This window comes from Hoplias malabaricus, chromosome X1, assembly GCF_029633855.1.
Source record: "Hoplias malabaricus isolate fHopMal1 chromosome X1, fHopMal1.hap1, whole genome shotgun sequence".
Lineage (NCBI taxonomy): Eukaryota > Metazoa > Chordata > Actinopteri > Characiformes > Erythrinidae > Hoplias > Hoplias malabaricus.
Window position 1 is genome coordinate 13,514,424 of NC_089818.1, and position 10,348 is coordinate 13,524,771.

The 10,348-nt window shown below is 40.1% G+C and overlaps 1 long non-coding RNA gene across 2 annotated transcripts; it reads right to left on the minus strand.

Moving 5' to 3' along the window:
• Positions 1-7,200: 7,200 nt before the first annotated feature.
• LOC136675383 (uncharacterized) lies at positions 7,201-10,143 on the minus strand. Of its 2 annotated transcripts, none has more exons than XR_010796181.1 (3): positions 9,963-10,143; positions 7,635-7,734; positions 7,201-7,468 (listed from the first exon to the last, which is right to left on the minus strand). It is a non-coding gene; the product is annotated as an uncharacterized lncRNA (long non-coding RNA). The 2 variants fall into 2 exon arrangements; XR_010796182.1 differs by having other exon boundaries at positions 7,201-7,473.
• Positions 10,144-10,348: the final 205 nt, after the last annotated feature.

Sequence of the window (10,348 nt, forward strand, 5' to 3'; positions counted from 1 at the left end):
GACTTTAAACACACACACACACACACACACACCCACACCTGGGGATTAGGTATACACACAAACACACAGCATCCCAACACCCTAGAGTTTCTTCAGATGCACACACTTCCCCTTCATGAGGCTCTCACGCTGCGATGGGACAAATAGAAAGCAGAAACCTCCTCTTCCCATTTTTAGTGCTTCATTCTACCTCCCAGAAAAAAGACAAAGAAATCAGTGTCAAATAACAGCAGGCTTGGTTTTTCTGCCATTACCAGCACCAGAAAGCACCTGTATCTTCAGTGTCCAGATACTTTCGAGAGCTCTCTTTTTATCGGTACGCTATGTTCCATCTTTGTGTCTCTTTTGTTTTGTATATTTTTATATACAACACGTACATGCTACTTTTGTAATATTTTTGTTGTTGTGTTTGTTTGGTTTTTTTTTTTTACAAATAAGAGCAGAAGGAAGAAATGGAGTGGAAATGTTTGCTGTGTTCAGTGTGTCATACCACCTTAAAATTAGGGAGGACAAAACTGACCCGGCTGTGACCTGGCTACCTTAAAATTGCAGAGTTCGTGTGTTGCACTTGAAACAGGTTTTGGGTGGTGGAATTGTTGTGCAGAACTGAGGTAAATATTAGGGGTTTAAATACGTTTTAAAGTGTTTTTTTGTGTAACGTATAATTGTATAATAATCATTCTCCGGCTCTTTTGTTCTTTTACAGTACTTTTTTGTAGTATTAAAATTCACAATTCTCATTTTATTCAACAAAGAATAACCCATTGATTACCTGTTTGATGTTTAATACTACACAAGAGTTACCGTAAAATGACAGAAGTGCAGAGGATGTTGGAAGTTGTAATTAAAACAAAGTTTTTAAAGTGAGTGCAGGGCTTTAGCGAAGGCCACAGCAAATGAACATAAGGTTGCTGTTTGTTCAAATGCAGAAAAATAAGAGTCCCCATTTGTTGACATGGACCGTCACCGGTAGCACAGTGGATAACACGTCTGTTTTACACACAGCAAAGCAGGGTTCGCTTCCCCTGTCAGGCAGAGATACAAGTATCATCTTGCTCTAGCGACTTCTAAAAGATTTTAAGGCGGCCAGGTTTCTCAGTTATTCATTTAAGTTGAATTCAGTTGTAAGTTCTTCATGACCTCCTCGTTCCTAAACTCATTGTCCACTCCGGTCACTCTGCAGTTATGAACTTAAGTCCATTGGTTGCTCTGCATACTTTTTTTTTTTTTTAAACCCCTTTCCCCCTGTACCCCCACAGAGCGCTGCAGTGACACTGATGTGGTGGTGGTGTGTTAGTGTGTGTTGTGCTGATGAGAGTGGATCAAACACAGCAGGTGCTGCTGGAGTTTTTAAAAAAGTGTGTCCACTCACTGTCCACTCTGTGAGACACTCCGACCTCATTGGTTCACCTTGTAGATTTAAAGTCAGAGACAATAGCTCATCAGTCACTGCACAGTTTGTGTTGGTCGTCCTCTAGTCCTTCGTCAGTGGACACAGGACGCTGCTGTGGGTGTCTTGAGCAAATGGTGGGAAAACAAAGTATACAAAACAACAGATCGACTACAGTCTGTAATTATAGAAGTACACGGTGCTCCTGTGTGGTCAGTGGAGCTGAGAGAGTGGACAGTGAGCGTTTAATCAAGGAGGTCATTAGAAATAAAGGAGAAACGTCCCGAATAATTCTGAAGCCTCATTAAAGGCTGAACTGTTCCTGACGCAGATCCCAGTCGCCTCATTTCCTCTCTCTGTTTGTTTTGAGCTCTCTATGTTCAGCGAGACGACGACGAGCGGAAAAGGAGAGAACGTTAAGTCTTTATGGTTCCTGTTTAATTTAATTTTACCTCAGTGTCCACTCTCACCTCATATCACTTTCAGAAAGTAAACTGTTTATCCACCTCTATATGGGAATGTATCATCACACACTGCAAAAAAATATTTATTTTTGAAAGAAATCTTCCTGAATCTAGTAAATATGTCTATGTCACATTATGAGATTCCACAATGGAACACTGTTCTGGTTCTTAATGAAACATCTGTGACCTTCTTTGATCAAAACCCCACAGCAGCGTTCTCCCTCTGCCTAAACAGCACTGTTCAGAGCACCCGCTTTCGGCACCTGTTTCTTTAAATGATAATGAGCCGCTCGCTGTTCACCCCGACCCTGAGTCCACAGCAGTGAAGAGCAAAGAGCAGAAGCTCTGGTTTAAAGCCTTTTCTGCTCGGTTCTTTTTTTTTTTTCTGCGTTCATTGTGTCCGTTTAATCTTGTCTTTGTGCTCTCAAATAAACGCAGGTCCAGCGCTGTGATTGGACACTCAGACAAGGGGGCGGGGCCATTCTAAAGTCTCTGCACTTGACGTCAGAAATGGAAAATATCAGAATGGCTCATTTTATACCATGTTTTTTTTACTTAGAGCACATGGAAACCTGGCTGGGGGGTCTTGTTTCACAGTGTGTGGGTTGGTGGGCTCCAGATCCACATTAATGTGCCCATGCACTGAAGAGGGTTTTTTTTTTTTTTTTTTTTTTTTTTACAATATTCCTCATTTAATTATTTCTCAGTCATTGACTGGAACCGCCTCACCAGGACGCTGAATGAATGAATGAATGAATCTGGCAATGAGAAATATCTCATATCCACTAGATTATAGATTTTGCAGCATTTCCCATTTATTTGAGTAGACAAAAGGCCCAAGGTAAGGAAAACATATTATTAATTGACTTAAATTTAAACTTTTACATAATTTTCATATTAATATAATAATAATAACTGGATGTGGACGTAATCTACTGTGTGAGAAAGTTTCTCATGCCCAGATTAAGCCTAATCCTGAATTTAAATTATTTTTAATGGGGAGTCATCACCGTCTCTGCAGTTTTGTCCAAAATTGGGCTTAAAATTACAGCTTCAAAATCATTGTGCTTCACTGAGCTGTAAAAGGGACAACAGAGCCTCTGTCTTTGCTAGTCTGGGCTCAGCACTGCAGAAACTGCACTATAAAACTTTGGGAGCGGGGTAGGAGGGTAACGTGTATTTTATTCACATAGATGTACACATTTGAATTACACAAATTCAGTGCATCACGTTCATTCCACTTCCATTTATAACATTCTGTGGTTATTCCTGCACTGAGCGCGCTCACAAAGCTGAACCACATGTAAACAAACACATTCCATTGCTCTCCTGTGTGTGAACAGACTGTGAGTGTAAAGTTGCAGAAACTGAGCAAGAGTTTGTGCCATTGGTGAAATTCTGCTCTAAACCCAAAGCCCTGTATTATATCTGTAATTAGAGAAGTGTAGCCTCACACTCTCACTGTACATTCTCTCACTAGACCTTCTCGGTTTCATGTAGTATTTGTAAAACAGTGAAAATTCACATTTCACAGAAATTCACAGACTATACAGAAAGTTGTCATATTTTATTGTCGAGTTAAAGGGGCAATCGGCCATTTCTCCCACAGAAAACAACAAAACATTATTCAAAATGTGGTTATTTATCTTGTCATGCCTTTTCTACAAACCCACAACAATCTTATTACTTTTTTGTCCCTGAATTAATCAGTTTACAGTCCACGCAGCGGGTCCCCGACATGGGGACACTGTGTTTAAAATAGATGCTTTATCTCTGCTACATGGCTTTTCATGGAAAAAATTAAGTGTTGCTCCTTTAATATCTTTTCTTTAATAACAGATGGATAAAGGTTTCTTTTAACCTCATCAAAGTAACTTAGCTTTCGGATAAAATAATAAAGATTAACTTTTATATTTTATTTGGCTTCATTTAACTTACAACACCAAATTATTTTTTACATTGTACATTTTACTCTAGCAGGATTTGTGATGTCACAAAAACACATTGGATTGTCACAGTCATATTAAAAGAACACATCATAAATCTCCAAAAAAATAAAAAAGATTAAAGAGAGAGAGAACAGTGCACATGAAACACTTTGTATGTATTTAAATTTGTCTTGTGTTCTTTTATCTTTTACGTTTCTGGATTTTAACCTGAAAATAAAACAAAATGAATAAAAGAAAAACAGGATTCTGTTTCTTTTTACAAGTTGATCAGAGGGGACCAGGAGGGTGAAAGTCTCCACAGGTGTGAGTGTGAGTGACAGAGAGAGTGTTAAAGGCATTCCCTGTTTGTAATTAGTTGTTTATAGCTGTTTATAAAGGTTTAGGTCAGTTGTTATAAAAGGCTTAAGAAAGTGTAATGTCACCTTATGAACAACGCCCTACAACCAATGGTAAAAAAAGTGTTAACTTTGAATGGTAGTTAATGAAACCAAACTTCTAAATAAATCTGTACTGTTTCTATTGGTGTTGATCCTGAGATTTAAACCCAGTGTAAAAAAGCAGCTTTTCTAATTTTATAAAAACATAAAGACGAACAGTAATGGAGAAAGAGGGCAGCTTTCGGTGCTAATGTCCAACTAATGTAGCTTCGCTGCGTAATTGAAACAAACGTTGCTGAGAAAGTCATTTTAGCTGAAAGAATATATACGTCCTTCTCCTCAGAGACTTGGCTAAACAAGATTCCTTTTCTGTCCACTGGATCCAAATCCACTTAAAAGGGGAAGTCATTAGGTTAATTTCATCTGGACATTTAGTCCCTGCTTTGTTTATGTGGGTTTAAACTGACCCCTAGATTTTCTGCCCTCAGTGACCTTTTTAAAGGATCAATAAGTGATTCTACTGCAAAGGAAGCAAGCAATACTTTTTTAAATAAAGTGTTTTTTTTTTTTTTAACTTTTTAAATTTTATACAAGATTGAAGTTACATGAGATTTGTGATTTCAAAATGCTCTGAAATCTCTGAATTAACTAATTTATGCTCCATAGGGTGGGTTCCCCATACTGGGGTGGCCATGTATAAAACAGGTTTTGTAGACAATCTCTGAAACCTCCAGGTCACTAGGTGTCAGTATATCATCTGTTCAGAACATAAAGAAGAAGAAGTGGAATAAAATGGCTGACCATTAAAATGTCTGAAAATTAAATCGAATGTTAGTTATTTGATAAGATCAATTTGTCTAAATCAGTGATCAATATATGGCCAAAGCTTTGGTGACATTTTCTCTTCCAACATCTCTTTAGAAATGAAGAGCTCTTCTGGGAGGGCTTTACAGTAGATGTTGGAACATAGCTGTGAGGATCGGATGGCAGCAATGGAATTAGTCCTGGTTCACAAACATCACGCAAACTTCAAACGTCTCTACTCAACATGACTGGTCTTTCCTGCTTCTCTATCAGGTAAATTTGGCCCCGGTCCTGGAACCAGATTCTTTTTTAATCCCTGTCCTGAGCGAGCTGTGTAGCAACTAAACCGTGACGTGTAAACATTGCAGGGTGCTGATTGTCCAGAGTGAGATGACACTCTACGTCACGCAACGCAGACGTCCAGCACAAAACTGTTGTGGCTTCTAAGGCCTGCTGTCCCTGTGAGAGACGGGGTTTTGAGACAACACTGGAAAAATTTTTGGGGGGAGCTATGTGAGTGGAAAAGTGACCAGAGACCAGGGACAAAACAGAATAGAGACCAGTAGAGTAGAGTCCATTGGATGGAGTGCTGTCACTTAAGAGGAGTGTTGTAAATAACATCTTCATTTGTAACTCTGAACATGGGCGGTTTATAGGGGGTTCTTCTGGGACTGGAGAGGGGCTTTAAAGTATCAGTGAGGGGTTAACACTGAGCTAAATGTGATTGGAGTGTGTGAGGTTATGACTAACTGTTCCCTCGTTATGAACATTGATGTGTCAAACTGGGTCAAGGTCAGGACTCTCAGAGGGGACTCTAGCCCCAGAAAACATCAGGAGGGAAAGGATTCAGAGGACAGCCAGGTTTATAACACATCTCCCACTTAAATGACCCTGGGAGCATCATGTCTTGCACCTTTCAATTATAACTGACCCTCCCCCAGCCCCTCCAGACACACACACGCACACACACACACACACACACACACACACACACACACACACACACACACACTAACTATGTGAAGTCCTGCATTTTTGACTATATCATGCTGTAAAAATCTTTAGATAAAGGGGTTGGCTTTGCACACGATGCTACTGATTAGTTCTGGATCCCAAACCCCGCTCTAAGTCATACCTACACACATATACACACTTATAGCCCATACATAAACACACCTATAAACAGTAATCCCTTGCCTTACGAGTTTCATTATTTCTGTGACTGTAACTCAATTAGCTTGTATTTCAAATTAAATTATCCATTAAAATGAATTGGAATGCTATTAATCACCAAATTTGTTATGTTTTTAAATAAGAAAAATGTACTTTAGAAATAACAAATAATGTATAAAACATCATAATACATAATAAGAGAATGTAAAGAAATAAACTGGTTCTGTTAAGTGTATTTACCTTGAAAATCAGACAAAGATGCTGGCGGAAGTGGAGGAGGTTGAAGGAGGTTGGGGGTGTTTTTCTTTTTGTGCTTTATCCCTTAACTAACTCGCTATATATATATATATACACACACCACACACTAGGGCTGTCCAGTTAATATTTTTAGGGCTTCAGAGCTTCAGCCGGGATATTCGGTGAATATTCAAATATTTGGGAAGTGGAGGGGTGTATATCGTCATTAACAAAATCTGCTTCAGACCCGTTTTAATATCCCTCTCTCCAGGCTGCACTGTGGCTATTTGCTTGCTACCTACGCTTGCTAACCAGCTCAGTAACCAAGGGCAACGAGTATACAAAATTTAACCCGTTTAAGCGGAGGTGCTCTAATTTCATGCACAAAGCTGACAAAGAAAGAACTGTGGTGTCACTCTGTTTTGTTGTAAATGTGTTGTTTTAGCATGTTGGACTGTTTTATGTAACATTTTCTATTTGCACAAAGAATGTTATGTTGATGAGCCTGAATATGGGTGGAGTGGGGAGATCACTGTTTTTACAGCTGGAGCCTGAATGTGTGTTGAGTGGAGCGTTGTTTTTAATCAATAGCCACATTTCTCCAAAAGCTGAATATCCAAATCTTAAAATTAGACACCGAATACCTACCCAACAAACAAGTATCTGAATGCCTGAATATTTAGGGCCAACCCTATTTTTCAGAAAATCAGCTTCTGCTTTAAAATTAAGGCTGCACTGCGTCTCCCAGCATGGCTCCGCTCGCTGGGTCGATCACTTGGGGCACTAAGTGTAAACGAATAAACCAGAGCCTTGTTGGGGTGTTCTAATTTGAGCTTCATTGTAACTAGGTTGCTTTAGCGTGTTAACCTGATTTTGAATGCAGGGTTGATTTATTGACAGCAACATATATAAAAACATAATAATAATAATAAAAACAGAATATCCAACCCTCAAAATTATAAACTGACTTCCTAGCCAGCGAATGAATGCTGATTCACAGCAACAAAATGCCTTCAGTTCACAGTGCCATGCTGCTGTACCAAGATGAAGAGCTTCTTCCGTTTCCTCTGGATTCTGCTCTAAGAATAATAAACAGGTCTGAGATCAGAGAAAATAGCCTTAAATGGAAGCTGTGTTATAGCTGCTGTGCAGTTAATCTCTATAAAGTAAGTGATGAATTTACTTCTGAATATAGAAACTGATATGGCTAAAGTTAGAGTTAGTTTAATATTTTACTCACCAGTTTACACCAGCAAAAGCAGTTCAATCTTTTCCACAGCTGATGGATAAACACAGGGTGTGTAAAGCTGCTGCTGCAGTGTCTTCGGTCCAATGGTGACCTTAAGATCAAATGATAATTAGGGTGTGATTCAAGCTGTGAGCCCTACTCTCCAAGTGCATCAGCTATTTATAACAAATAGATGCAAATAACATGATATAAATTGTAATTATTTATTAATAAAATAGTTTGACCTTCATATCTGTACCCCAACACACACACACACACACACACACACACACACACACACACACACTGTGTGCACTGGTTTGGGCTCCGCTTCTCTCTCTCTCTCTCTCTCTCTCTCTCTCTCTCTCTCGCGCGCGCGCGCGCGCGCACGGTGGCTGAATATCAAACCGCTCACTTCTCCTTACACTAGTGCACTACGGACTAGGAACACACATTATTCGCTCAAACTGTGTATAATACTTCGGCTTGGGACTCAGACACATGCGAATACCACAATTTATTAATATATACTCCATTGTTTGCGTGTAAACGCCAACATTTCTGCTCTGAAACACGGAGGGAGCACGGAGTGAATTGGAATGGACCGTTACCGCTGTCTGTCGACCGTTAGGTGACGACTAGGGCTTCGACAACACACTTTAAAATATTTCAGTTAAGACTTTGGTTTTGTTAGCGAGCTAACACTTGTTAGCACTTAAGCTATGATTTAGCTAAGGGTTCGGCTGCGTTACAGCGCACATACCTCAAAAAACGATCATTTATGACAGTTAATTAGAAGCACTCACCTTAAATTTCAAACACAGCTCCTCTGTCTGTTTCCTCTGGTGCTCACAGTCAATGTGGGGAAAAAGGGCGGAACCACGGGGAACGGGGTTAAATACACAGTAATCCCGCTTCTGGGTCACTTTAACCCAAACACGGAGTTATATAGAGTTATCCCTTCATTATCTGTAAGCGTTTATCCAATTCAGGGTCGCGGGGGTCCAGAGTCTACCTGGAATCATTGGGCACAAGGCGGGAATACACCCTGGAGGGGGCGCCAGTCCTTCACAGGGCAACACACACACACACATTCACTCACACACACACACACACACCTACGGACACTTTTTTGAGTCACCAATCCAACGTGTGTTTTTGGACTGTGGGAGGAAACGGAGAACCAACAGTGCACAGACAGTCACCCGGAGCGGGACTTGAACCCACAACCTCCAGGTCCCTGGAGCTGTGTGACTGCGACACTAACCTGCTGCCACTGTGCCTCCCCTATAGAGTTAATACACAAATACCATAAAACTACCCAACTCATCAACCCAGCAGTTGGTAGAAAAAGACAACACAGCATCTTCTAGAGTTTACACCACACACACAAGCCTGTAGTATGGAGAGAGAGATTAATCTCAAAATACTTTAAAAATGTGTAGACGTTAAACCATAAATTAAACACAAATTACAAACATTGTACTATTCACAAATCAACACATCCCAATCTGTGTCTCACAGTCTGCAGTTTGTACAAAAACAGTTAAATTAATAAATACATGTTTTTGGTTTTCATAGATATATCACAATTTTATGTTAAGGTTTTTATCTGCATTTGTAGATGAAGTCGCTCACGTGGTTTCCTACCACGGTAAAGTTAGTTTTCCGGGGTCAATACCTTTTCAAAAGAAGGTTATATCTGCCACAGGGTTAGCTACATATTCTCTTTAAATAAAGCTTTCTGCTTCACTACTTCTCGCAGTCTGCTATTCTTCACTGTGTCCACAGTCCTCACTACCTGACCCCTCCTGTGTGAATCAGATCAGACAGACAGACACTCTGAGAGTGAGACAGACTGAGAGTGAGACAGACTGACAGAGCGAGAGAGAGAGAGAGACCTAAATTCTGAAGCCTACATTTAACTGTTGATGAGCGGTCAGTATGAAAACACATTTATTGTGCATCCTTCTCCATCACTCCAAGTGTCTACCACGGCCAATCTGATGTTTATAAACACAGTGAAAACGAAGCTATTGAAGATTGTCTTCTGTTGTTAGCGGCGACAGCAAAATACGTATTTAATCGTATTTAAGCAAATTAGGCTGAAAGACGATGGTGTTCATTGCTGTTGCGAAAACAGTCAAAAACAGTCTGTTTTTTTAGCTATTGAAAGGAAAAGGAGCATATATAAAATGCATCGGAGGGTCCATAAAAACGGCGTGCATTGTTCTCTGTGTTCATATTATTGAGAATATGTAACCCTGTGGGAGATATAACCTTCTTTTGAAAAGGTATTGACGCCGGAAAACCGAATATCGAAAAGAAAACTCACTTTACCGTGGTTGTTTTCCTTGACGTGCATTTCTTTATGTTCTCTCGCGGGTTTTTGGATTTTGAGACTTTCCTTTCGCATTTCAGTAGATCCTCATCCACAAATGTGGTTGTCATTTCGCTGCAGATTAGGGCTGTCAAATAAAATACCTTAAAATCATACCGTATTTGGACACTGAAAGCCGTGTTGTGTTCCGTATTTTTGAGACTGGAATGCGCTGCTCATTGGCCATCATTTTATTGAGCCAATCAGCAGCCAGAGTTAGCTGTCTATCATTTAGTGCGGCAGCCAATGGAGTCACAGTTCCGCCTACAGGGGGTTGTTTTGCTGCGGCCCTGACAGCAACAGTTTAGTCCTGAGACGCTGGGGAAAACAACGGCTTGTTCGCCTG